The sequence below is a fragment of the Enhydra lutris genome, unplaced genomic scaffold, assembly GCF_002288905.1.
Source record: "Enhydra lutris kenyoni isolate GAN:26980312 unplaced genomic scaffold, ASM228890v2 scaffoldscaffold42, whole genome shotgun sequence".
Lineage (NCBI taxonomy): Eukaryota > Metazoa > Chordata > Mammalia > Carnivora > Mustelidae > Enhydra > Enhydra lutris.
Window position 1 is genome coordinate 13,554,885 of NW_019154126.1, and position 13,327 is coordinate 13,568,211.

Sequence of the window (13,327 nt, forward strand, 5' to 3'; positions counted from 1 at the left end):
AATTCTTTTGGTTTTTGTTTCTGGTTTGCTTTGTTTGTATGGAAAGGGTTTTAACTAAGGATATAACTTCTTTAAGATATGGTACTACTCTAATTTTATTTCTTCCAGAGTCAAATTTCAGTAATGTGTGTCTTCCAAGGAATTTCTCTGTTTCATCAGTGTTGTCAAACTTATTTCTAAATGATATTTCTTCTATATGCTATTAATTTCTGTAGAATATGTAATGACATCCCTTCTTTCAATCCTGATATTATACTTACTAACATGTGTTTTCCTCCTTCTTTATTTTTCTTGGTTAGACTACCTAGAGGTTTATTCATCTTTTCAAAAAGGCTGCTTTTGGTTTCCTTGATCATCTCTTCGATTTCTGTTCTTGTTGATTATTTCCTTCCTTCTACTTACTTTGGTTTTAATTTGCTCTTCTTTTTCTGGCTTCTTAAGGTGGATATTTAGATCACTTATTTTATCCCCTTCTTCTTTTCTAATACACGTATTTAAAGTTAAAAATTTGAGCACTGCTTCAGCTAAACCTCTCGGATTTTTATGTGTTTTCATTCTGATTCACTTCAAGACAACTTTTAATTTCCCTGTTTTATTATTTTTTTTAACCAATGTGTTAGAAGCATTTGGTGTAATTACAAATATTGAGGATTTTTCAGATACCTTTCTGATATTCATTTCTAACTTAATTGTTGGGGTCAGAGGACATACTATGCATAACTTCCAGTATTTTAAAGTTAATGAGACTTGTTTTATATATTAGCATGTGGTGGTCTATGTTGATGAATGTTCCACATGCACTTGAAAAGAATATAAACTCTGCTCTTCTTGAGTGAAATGTTTTATAAATACTAATCAAATTAGTTTACAGTGTTGTTATACACATATCTAATCTTTCCTGATATTCTTTGTACTTGTCCCATCAATTACTTTTATCAGTGCTGAAATGTCCAATTAGAATAGATTTCTCAATGTATTCTTTCAGCTCTATTGGTTTCTGCTTCATGTATTTTGACAATGTAGCATATTGGCTGCATTTAAAGTTATTATTTCATCTTGAAATATTGATCCATTTATCATTACGAAGTGTCTTTTTTTAACCTTATTAACATCATTTGTTCTGAAGCTCACTCTGATATTAATATTAGCCACTCCAGTTTTCTGTTACCTAGGACTTACATTGTATATATTTTTCCAACTTTTTTTCTAACCTATTTCAAGAGTTTCTTGAGAAAAACATAGAGTTTACTCTTACTTTTTTATTCAATCTGAGTATCTTTGCCTTCTAATTAGAGTACATCATCTACATTTAATGTGATTACTGACATGGTTGTATATAGTTCTACCATCTTGTTGCAGGTTTTCTATTTGTCCCTTCTGTTTTGTTCCTTCCCCCCCCCTTTTTTTTTTTTAATCTTCTTTTGGATTTTTTTTTTTTAGGAGTTCATTTCATATTCACCAATGGTTTCTTATTAGTTAAAACTCTCTTTTTCCAACCTTTTAAGGGGATGCTCTCTAACTTATTATAACCTACCTTCAAAACACATTACACCTTCATGTCTAAGACTATTACAATAATATGACTCCTTTCCCCATCCAATTCTTTGAGCTATTGTTGTCACACATTTTACTTTTACATGTTATAACTCCACTAGACAGACACTGTTATTATTTTTTGCTTCAAAGGGTTACCTTAAAAAAAAAACTGAAATACAAAGAAAAAAAATTCTTATGTTTATTGACATGAGACATTTCAAGGATTCTTTATTCCTTTGTATAGTCCAAATTTCCATCTGCTACCATTTCCTTTTTGCTTAAAGAAATTCCTTTAATATTTCTTATAACGTAAGTCTGCTGGTAATAAGTTGTCTTAATTTTTGTCTAAAAAAGCTCTTCCTCTCTTATGTTTTTTCCTCCTTAACGTCCTAAAATATTTTTGTTAGCTATGGAATACTAGGTTGACAATCTTTTAGCACTTAAAAAATGCTATTAAACTGCATTCTGGTTTGAATAGTTTCTTATAAGTCTGCTGTCTAAATTCTTAACTGTATTCCTTTGTATGCAATGTATTTTTTTCCCCTCTGACAGCTTTTAAAATTTTTTCATTATCGCTGATTTTCAGCAATTTTCTTATGCTGCGCCTTGGAATGTATGTATCTTGCCTGGGGTCTGTTTAATTTTTTGGACCTATGGGTTTAGAGCTTACTTCAAATTGGGGGAAATTTCAGCCATTATTTATTTAAATTTTTTTTCTCTCTTGCCCTCACCCCAAAATTCTGAGACTCCACTTACACTTATGTTAGACTCATGGTATTTATCTTATAGGGCACCAAGTTGCTTTCATCTTTTTCAGTCCTTTTTCTATCCCGTGGATGAATTCTCGTCGTTTTCAAGTTCACAGACCTTTTCTCCCAAAGGATCTAATCTGCACTTAATCCCACCTAGTTACTACATTTTTAAATCTCTAGATATTCCAATTCTCATTATGTTTATTTACATGGGCCATATTTACAATAGCTGCTTCACCGTACTTGTCTGCTAATTGTACCATCTCTGCCATTTTAGGGTCTATTTTTATTGTCTCCTTGTTCTGAGATTTTTCTCTTGCTCCTTTGTTTATCAAGTAAGGCTTAACTAGATACAATTTACTTGAATTTTATGTTGCTGAGTGCTAGATTTTTTTGTATTAATTTATAGAGTGTTAAACTGCCAGACAGTAAAGTTACCTGCAGATTAACAAGATTCTTTGGAGGCTTGGTTTTAAGCTCTTTTAGAACTTGTGTAGAGGAACCTTTATTCTAGGGCTCATTCTCAGGAAGAACTGGTAAGTTTTCATTCTTTACAAGTTATCCTTGCCAACTTCTAGGGGTTTCAAATTGAATGCACAGTGTGGTGTTCAACCAAATCCTCAAGAACACCCCTATGTGGCTTTCAGGAATTCTTTCTGTGCCGAACACCCTCTTCTCCAGGAGAATGAGATTTTAAATGTATCAGGCTTTCCTATCTTGCCTCCTTTTTACTTCCTTCCCTGCTCTATAGTGAAAGACCCTTCACTTCTAGATTCAGGTTACTGAATTTTAAAGGTTGAAAGGAAAACCAATCTCCCTTTAAAAGCCTGCTTGGCCTACCTTACTAAAAAAGGATGCAGCAATGTAAAGGGTGTTTATTTATATAAACACACACACTCACACACACACACATACACACACACATTGTTTAGAATACAGAAAAAGCACAGATTTTGCTTCTCAGTAAACTTAACGCTTAAAAAGTAGCAAATCAATAAATATTAAAAAGTAGGATTCTCTACTCTAAACCATAATTCTGCATAAAAAAAGTATTTATTTCTCTACCCTTTTTCTTAAAAATATTTGCCCTTTACTATTTGTTTTGGAAGATGCCCTGACTGAAGCCCCCACTATACCATTAATTTACATGTTTACTGAGGAAAAAAATGAGATTTTGGGGGGAGACTGAAGACAGACATGTGGGTGGCAGGAAGCAAATGTTTCCTCCAAAGCTAGGCTGTCATAAACCCAGTTTATATCTTTTTTAAGTCAAATTGAGTAATAGTGCAAATTTCATTTTTGAATTTTCTTCTCATTATGTTATAAGAATAACTAAGAGTCACTGAATAGTGTTTAAAAACATGATCCTTATCCAGGGATGGAACTAAGGAGAGATGAGTGAGGCACCTACCTCTCCTTAGTCCCAGACCTGTTCTTAACAAACATAATAGGAAGGTACTGAAATTCCTTACTACACAGAGTGGGGTCCATAAATCAGTATCAGCATTATCTGGGAACTTGTCAGAAATGTAACATCTTGCCCTCCCCAGACTTAATCAAAATTTCATTTTAATAAGGTCTCCATGTGATTCATATATACATTAAAGTTTCAAAAGCAGTGCCCTAGTTTATCTATTTCTTCTATTATTGAAGTTCTGTATTATTTTTAATTATTTTGCCATAATAACTATTTTTCTATGATAACATTATAATAGAACCCCACTGTACATATATTTGTGTTCTTGAGTAATTACCTTATTAAAAGGAATATGTTAAATTGGGAATCCTAGGTCATTATGTTTTCTTTCAAATTTGAAACTTCTAAGCTGCTTGGTCTGAGAAACCACTTAACTGGGCTTCCTGGAATTATGAGTTAAGAAAATTCACAGGTCAAAATAAAAAGTGGCTATACACATGAACTTGAATCCCAGCTCTGACAAAACTAGCCGTATAACTATGGGCAATGATGTAACCTGTCCAAGACAGTTTCCTCATATGTTAAATGGGGGTTATAATAGCCTCACAGGATTGCTATGAGGATTAAGTTAAGTAAAAATAGATAAAGCATTTAGAAAACATGTTAAGTAAAACAGATAAAGCATTTAGAAAACATATGTGTTTGCAATTAAGAGGAAAAATTAGTAAATAAAGAGGCTCTAAGTGAACCCGATGTATTTTTAAGGTCTGAATTTTCAAACATCATCTATATGTAGTTTAAAAGCCTCTTTCTTCTTATCCTTGATTCTTGGATCTGTCCTAAGTAGATGAGTTTGACAGAAAAAAGTGCATTACATTTAAGAACTGCTTCTTCCTTTTCTTTCTTTAGTACTTCATTATTAGTTTTAAAAGAAATGTGGATATGTTAGTCTTCCGCTAAGGCCAGATACAAAAATTAATCTTAATTGCCAGGTGCAAGAAGTCAAGAACCATGACACATATGTAATGCTCATGTTACCTTTATAGTTGAGGAGGTACTGCTATCAATTCTCTCCTCCTAGGAGAATCCCTGGCTCGAGTCAAGACAGGAATATCAATACAGGAGATAATCCAAACTGTATGTGTTGAATCAGAGGAGTAGTTTTGTTTGGGCAAAGTCAACATAGTAACCATGAAGAAGGAGCAGTCAAATCTAAAAGACAGAGATAGGTATAATGGGAAAGGAGGCAGCAAAGTCAGAAACCCAGAAAAGATTGAGAAATAAGAGAAGATTCAAGGTGAAAGCAGGGTAAGGAGTTCAGGCCTTCCTTAGGACAGTATATTCATATACTGCTGATTTCATATTGATCACACTGCTGATTTCATATTGATCTGCCAAGCACCATGCTGGTTGGAGCAGGCCCTGGTGCTACACGAAGCTGCCAGGCTGGAGGCAACTTCTAGATGTGCCATCCTATTATTTGGGTCCTAGCTACCAGAAGCAATCAAATATAAAGTACTTTAGTATCCAGAGACCCTGAAAATTATTCTTTCTTATATCATCGATTCCAAATTCCACAGTTCAGGGGTTATAAGCAACTGGGATTTGCACGAATAGCATTATCCAGGTCTAACTAAAAGCACTTATAACAAAGTTCTCTACTACAAAATCCTACTTCTGCCTTTCTAAGAGAAGATAAGGGAATGGCTACATCACCCTCAAGGAAACATTCAAACATGATCACTAATTCTCAAAGGCTTCTGATGTAAGGGAAACTATGAGGTGAATTTTCCATTTCTAGTAAACTTTAATCAAAAGGCTATTTCCACCAAAAAAAAAAAAAAAAAAAGACATTACGACATATTATTCTCTCTACTTCTGCAATTCAGCGAACTTTTTGTTTAACAACTAAAACCTACCAGGGAATTTGTATATGTATGTATTGCTTATTTTAGACCAAAAATTAATCAAAATAAAATCTAAATAAAAAATGGAAGAAAGAAAAATTTCTCAAAGTAATTTCCTTTAGATGGGGACTTGAGCAATCTGACTGGAATCAACCCTGAAAGCAGCTCTTCTTTCTCTTCAAATATTGGAAACTTTTACCCTTTATTGGTGAAAGTTTCCAATACAAATACAGGAGAATAAATCTGAGGAAGACTTGGAAAGAGTGCCCTGAAGAAAAAAAAAAAAAAAAAAAGATTCTAAAAACTTATATAATCTGAGTTAGAAAGATCTAAAAATGAATTCTCTGACCCTTCACTCCAGCACATTTTTCCTCCACAACTTGTGGAGCCCCAACCTGATCAGCCTCAAAGATATATTCGCTGCCAGTGCTGGAGAACTCACTGTCCAATGAAGGAGCCCAGTTTATTTGCATGTAAATGTAACTGTTGCCAGCTTATTCATTATAGTGCTCATTACACTAAGCAGAAATTCTCTGACTTCTCCCATTGATTCTAGCTATGTCTTTCTGTTGCTCTGAATCTCCAAGTCCTCTTCCACTTGAAAGCAATGCAAATTACAGAAACTTGGAATAATAAAGTTGCAAAATTTCTAGTGTAACCTCACTTACTACATATGCTAGAGAGCCTTGGGTATGTATGTTTGTTCTCTCTAAATCCACCTCCGCTGCTATCAGACTGGAGTCTGAGCTGGTTGGAATGAGGGTGCAGGGTAGGGAGTAAGAGGGATTTAGTTGATTCCAGTGGCCTTGGAGAATTTAAGGAATTGCAAAAGGGCAACTGTGGCTAGAGCAGTGTGAGCAAGAAAGAGAATAGTAGGAGATAAAGTCAGCAGGCAGAACACGCAGGGCCTGGCAGAACATGGTAAGACTTGGGGTTTTATCCTGAGTGTGATGGGTAGTCACTCAAGGGTTCTGAACAGGAAAATGACAGGAACTGTTAAACATTTTTAAAAAACCACCTTTGATCCTGAATGGAGAACCAACTGGAGAGGTGCAAGGAGGAGATAAGGAAGGTCAGTTACAAGTCTGTTGCTATCATCCAGGTAACTTGTAATGATGATAGGTTGTATTATATTAGGAAGTAGTGGGTAGTGGCAATACAGGGGTATTTAAGGATATATGTTGGATGGGCTGGAAATGGATTCAGAAGAAAAGAGAAAACTCAAGATGGCCTCTAATTTTTGGCCTAAGCAACTGTGTGGACCATTTACTGAGCTGAAGAAGAAGGAGGGCAGGAACACATTTGGGGAGGAGAGTCCAAGAGTTCTATTTCAGCCATGATAAGTCTGAAATGTTTATTAGACTTTCGAATAAATGTTGAGTAGTCAGCCATAGATATGAGCCTGGAGCTCATAGGAGAGATACAGATTAAGAATAAATCTGGGAGAACAGGAGGCATTTAAAGCAAGGGGTCACATAAGACCACACAGGGAATAAATGTAGAAGGTAGCCAAGGACTAAGCCCTGAAGAACATCAGCTTTTGGAGACCATGGAGAAGACAATATAGCAAAGGAGACTTTGTAATTTTAGGTGTATTTTATGCAGAAAGATATAGCTAGAACCAATGGGGAGAAGTTACGGAGAGATTGCTGCATGGTGTAATGAGCACTTTGATGAATAAGTTGGTAACTCTTATCCTCTCAGTAAAACAGAATTACAGTTAACCCTTGAAAAACACGGATTTGAACTGCACGGATTTTGGGGTCCTTGGGTGGCTCAGTCGGTTAAGTGTCTGCCTTGGGTTCAGGTCATGATCCCAGGGACCTGGGATGGAATCCCACATCAGCCTCCTTTTCTGAGGGGAGGCTGCCTCTTCCTCTGCCGTCACTTCTCCTGCTTGTGCTCTGTCCAATGCATAAATAAAATCTTAAAAAAAAAAAAAAAACTGCATGGATTTTTTTGGATACAATACTATACTCTAAATATATTTTTCTTATAATTGTTTTAATAACATTTTTTCTCCAACTTATTTTAAGAATATAATACATAATAATGTACAAAATATGTGTTAATCAACTGTTTACATTATTAGTAAATCTTCCTGTCAATAATAGGCTATTTGTAGTTAAGTTTTAGGGGAGTCAAAAGTTTTATGTAGATTTGACTGTGGGATGGACCAGTACCCCTGAAGCCACACTGTTCAAATGTTAACTGTATTTTATATGCACAAAGTTCAAAGTCACCCATCATAATCTTTCAAAATCACGTGCTTACTCTATTTCTGACTCCTGCCCTATTGACTGAGTCTGGATAGCTGCATTTCACGTGTCAGCTGCTCAATTACCACATCTCTGGCCTCTGGCGTGTGCCCTGGCTTCTGGATCCAAATTTTCACCCCAACTAACAACTCCTAGTTGCCCAACACTGACCAGGAGGCACGCTGAGATCATGTTCCCCAGAGCTGCCAAAAGTTCTTGGCTTATGATCAATGAAGCGCACAATGAGTGAGTGTTCAGCAGTTAATCAGGTGACAGAGAACAAATGACATGTTAGGGAATCACAGAATGAGCCGAATCAAGGCTGGAACAGGGAACAAGAGATTGTACTCCAGGCTAGTCACCCCAGGGCAATCTGCTCTAGGTCACCCAGTGTGATCAGACACCCTTTTCCCCAGAAGAATTAAAGTTCTCTCAAGTTTACCAAGTGTCCATGGATTAAGGATTTCCTGGACGCTGGTAACATTATGAACTAAACAGCAGGTACTGCACACCATGGGGACCTGCTCTTTCTGCACCAAAGCCCCAGGGTTAGCCTGGAGACATGTGTTACTTCCCCCCCCACATCTATAAAGGGGATTCCAAACTATTTTTGTATTTGTGAAGATTAGATGAGATCACTGTAAGTACCTGGTACATAGAAAGTGTTCAATACCTATTAGGTATTCTCATTTATACATTAGATGACCACAAAATGACAGTCAGCTGAACGATAAAGTATGTCTCTAAAAACAACACGTTTAGGCTTTCTAGTACAAAGGATTAATAAAAGAGGGGTTTTGTTTGTTTATATATGAACTATTACATGATCAAAGGAATTTAAACTTCTCCTGAAAAAGCGGTCTTCCATTTTTCTGAACTTCCCTACCAAGATCTGGTGAAATTATGTTACACGACTAAGAAGTAAAGAGGTCAATTCCACTAACATGAGATTGATGAATAAATACCATCAAGCAAAACAGAAATCTCAGAGCCTAATAATTATTCTACAATAGTCACTCAGGCCTGTTGTTATTTTAAATGTCTATATCCTTTAAGTATAATATATTTCTATTTCCCTTTATGAAATTTAAGTTTAACTAAAATCATTAAAGTTGGCAACAGAAGCAGGAAACCATTTATAAGACCAGCATGGCTATTTTACTTTTATTAATGAAAACTTATGTAATAGTTTCAGCAAACTACATAGTTCCATTCTTGTAGTCTTTTAATATTTATAGAAATTTAAAAGAGCTATACAGTTAGAGTTCATTTTTGAAACAGAATTTCTATTATCTGACAGCAATCAATTATTTTAGCTCAATTACAGAAATGGCTATTTAAGAGTTACGTTCATCTTTATTCATACTCCTTAACAATAGGTCAACTGTGTCTTGTACTTGACCTAGAAGCTCACAGAGGTGTAACTGAACATACACTGAGAGAGTCTCAACTCCAAAATGGAGGCCCATCACTGGCCTTTGGCCTCCAATAGTACATCAAAGTAAAAAGAAGAAAAAGAAAAAAGCAGGGCATAGGTAAAGTGCTTATGTTAATACAAAGTGCTGTACTAAACTACCAAAAAGCATAGAATCAAAGAGCAAGTTCGTACTCAGGTGTAAGGAGATGGCCATAAACACCATGCCAATATCCAAAAACTAAAATCCCATGCCTCCTACGAACTGAAAAATGAAACCCATAGTCACATATTTCCTTGCATCTTTATTAATAGAATCTGGATTTTTTAAAAAGGCAACAATTTTGATTTTTCAAACAATTACAGAGAAAAGCTACTTCTCAACTATAATTTTCAAATAAATCAACCTTGATTTATTTCTGTTTTAAGTGAATTTTTATTTGGGAATAATTTTAGATTATTATATTTATCATATATTTATTTATAAATATATATTTATCATATATTTATTTATAAATATTATTTATTATAAATTTAGATTTTAAATTTACAGAAAAGTTGCAAGGATACCATGGAGCTCCTGTATACCCCTCACTCAATTTTAACATCTTACATAATCATGGTTTTGGCAAGACTAAGGAATTAATCTTGTTTTACTGCTATTAATTAAGCTGCACATTTTATCTGTATTTCACCTGCTTTTCCACTAATGGCTTTTTGCAGTTGCAAGATATAATCCAGATACTACATAGCATTTACTGATTTTATTTATTTAATTTATTTGTTTATAGTGCTTTAAGTTCTGGAATGTGCCAAACTTGTGTGTCTTATTAAATGTCTTTCTTATAAATATGACAGAAAATAACCCTCCCCTCCCTAGAAATATGGCTTATCAGATCCTAGAGAAATGGTCCATTAAGACTCATATAAATATGATATTTCTACTAATGTTTTACTGAAGAGAAAAAGAGGTAAGTCACTTTGTCAGGAACTTTGTCAGGAACCTATGAGATCAAATTATTTAATGTTTCAAAGATATCTCTGCAAAAAATACTTGTCACTTACCTGTCTCCCAAGGTTCCGGTAAACAGTCATAGACATACAGTAAATCCTTTTAATTAATTCTGTAATAGAATGTAAAGTATTATTATACTCATATTCAAATAACCCATTTTTTAATAAACATAAAGAAACTGCCTTCCTTTCATTCCCAAATTTCATTTTTAATTACTGTATTTTTTTTAAGATAACAAAGGAACTAATTTAAGGAATAATAATTTGGGAAATCTGTTACATGTGTTTAGTTTAAAAGTGAAGGCATGCAAAATTTAATAAAAGTTTTGAGATGAACAAAAAATGTTCTACAAAAAAAAAAGAAATGCCAAATGAATGAAACTGACTAGGAAGAATTCTTCACATTCTTTTCCACGTACATAATTGTGGTAGAAATTACTGAATAGTCACAAACAAGTGAATCATATTGAGGGCATAGCCTTTTGATGGAACAATAGTAATCCAGAGTTTGGAGTTAGGAGGCTTTTGAAAAAATACATGTCCAGTTAAGTGTCCACATGTGTCAGTTTGACTGAGACAGTCCCAGCTTATGCCTGTTGTCACAGTGTCCCACTAAATTTATTATTTCTCTTATATTTTTCTTATTCTGGTGCCCTTTTTTTGTTGTTGTTAATGGTAGCAGTATTAATAAGCCTGAATTTTCACTTTTAGTTTCTGCCATTATCTTGTCAAGCAGTATGAGATGCAGTGCAGGGAACCCAGCTGCTAATCTAACATGTGGTTAAATCTGAAAGACCAGGAGCAGTAACCCATCTCTGGATGGGCTGTAACTGATACCTCATTCTCAAAGATAATACTCAAAGCCACTGGCAGGGAAGAAGAAAAAAAAAAAAAAAAAAAAAAAAAGCACACTCAGACAGGAATAGCTAGAGATAATTAACTCCTTCAGTCTTGGGTGGAGGTGGAAGTATTTAATGCTGCTGCCCCTGCTTATGACTAGCTCAAAGACCAATTTAAGAAAAACAAATGGAGAGGTTTTATGTATTACTCTATAAAGCATGACTTTTCATTTAGATCAAATGACTATTCTTTAAATTTATGTCTCAATTCTAATTAAAATTTATCTTGTTTATACAAAGTTAAGGGACAGCTGTTACTTTCCTGGTTCCGTTAACAGAAGAAATTCACACTTAAATGATGTCCGCTTTCTACTGGTGTAAGGAGATATATCAAATAGAAAACTCAGTTAATTCCCTTTTCTTAACTGATTTAGAAAGTAATTCAATAAAACAATACACATACAAATATACTGATGGCCTAATAACATAAATTTTATATATTTGCAATAACAACATAGATAAAGCAGATGAGAGGAAAGCTGTATTGGGGTAAGGAAATAACACCAAATGGAAACTCAAATCCAGAGAAATCTAAGAAGAGAATGCAAAATAGAAAGGCTAATATAATCAACTCTATAAATACGTATTTGTTCTCCTTTCTTCTCTCAGCTTCTTTGAAAGACATAAGATTAGGGGCACTTGGGTGGCTCAGTCAGTTAAGTATCTGACTTCTGCTCATCATGATCTCAGGATCCTGGGATTGAGCCCAGTTTGGCAGGCTCCATTCTCAGCTAGGAGTCTGCCTGTCCCTTTTCCTCCCCCTGTGCACCTCTCCTCACTTGTGTGCTCTCTCTCTCTCAAATAAGAAAATAAATAAATAAATAAAAAATAAAAGACATGAAATTACATAAAATAAAAATTATAATAATATATGGTTGGGTTTTTACAACACATAGACATAATACATATAATAATGGTAGCAAAAAGTGGGGAAAGAGAAAAATGGAGCTATACAGGAGAAAAGTTTATTTTGCTGAATTTAAGTAAAAATGAGAAGTAGATTCTTCTAAGTTAAAATGTATGTTTTAAAACCTAGAGCAAACACTAAGAAAACTCAAGTTGTATAATTTAAAAATGATTAAGGGACTCAAAATATCACAGTGGAAAATATTCACTTAATTCAAAAGAATTCACTTAAACTTAAAAGAATTCAAGAGAATTTTTTAAAAAAGCATGAGGCCTACAGAAAACAAAAAGCAAAAGAGCAGATGTAAATCCAATCATATCAATAATATTAAACGTAAACATATTAACCCAATCAAAAAGGAGAGATCATCAGATTATATTTTTTAAAAATCCAGTGACACTTAGCCCTTGAACAACATGGTTTGAGCTGCACAAGTCCATTTAATGTGGATTTTTAAAAATAAATACAGTACTCTAAATGTACTTTCCTTTCCTTAGTATTTTCCTTTTTTAAAAAGATTTTATTTATTTATTTATTTATTTATTTAAGAGACAGAGAGAGCATGAGCAGAGGGGCAGGGCAGAGGAAGAGGAAGAAGCAGATTCCCTGCTGGGCAGGGAGCATTACATGGGGCAAGATCCCAGGACCCTGAGATCATGACCTGAGCTGAAGGCAGATGCTTAACTGACTGAGCCACGCAGGCACCCTGAAATCTGGGATTTTGATGTTTCTAGCTTTGTTCTTCTTGCTCAAGAATTTTTAAAAAAACTTTTTGGTTTCAGTTTCATTTTTGTTTTCTTAACAAGACTACTGTTTAATCTCTCAGGATTAAAAAAAAAAACAATTATTAAGGTTCTAAAGAATTAAACAACAAAAGAATGTCAAGGGAACTATGCTCTGGGAGCTATTCCAGTTCAACGCCTAGCTTCAAAACAAAATGAGTTTTATATTTTCTAAATGAAATAATGTACAACCACCATCTTCTAACTTCCAAACACAAAGCTTCATCACAAGCTTGGTAAAAAATAAAAAACAAAAAAAACTTTTCTCAAGATTTTTTTTTGGCTATTTGAGGTCTTTAGCAGCTCTACACAAATTTTAGGGTTTTTTTTGTAATTATATAGTTTATTGATGTGTTCACTGTCTGTCTTGCCTCCTCCATTACACTATAATTTCCCTGAGGACAGGGAGTAAGTCTGTTTTAATTACCATTATATACTACT

The 13,327-nt window shown here is 34.3% G+C and overlaps 1 protein-coding gene across 2 annotated transcripts in view; it reads right to left on the reverse strand.

The window, feature by feature from the left end:
* The window catches only part of LOC111155604 (zinc finger protein 438), a 172,566-nt gene that overhangs the window by 125,493 nt on the left and 33,746 nt on the right, over positions 1 to 13,327 (reverse strand). Inside the window, exon 1 of one of the 2 annotated variants that reach the window (XM_022515868.1) lies at positions 10,350 to 10,408. The exons of the other annotated variant lie outside the window; for it this stretch is intronic. The gene's annotated coding sequence lies outside the window, so the exon portion shown is untranslated. Of the gene's footprint in view, positions 1 to 10,349; positions 10,409 to 13,327 lie in introns of those variants that run through there. 2 annotated transcript variants of the gene reach the window in all.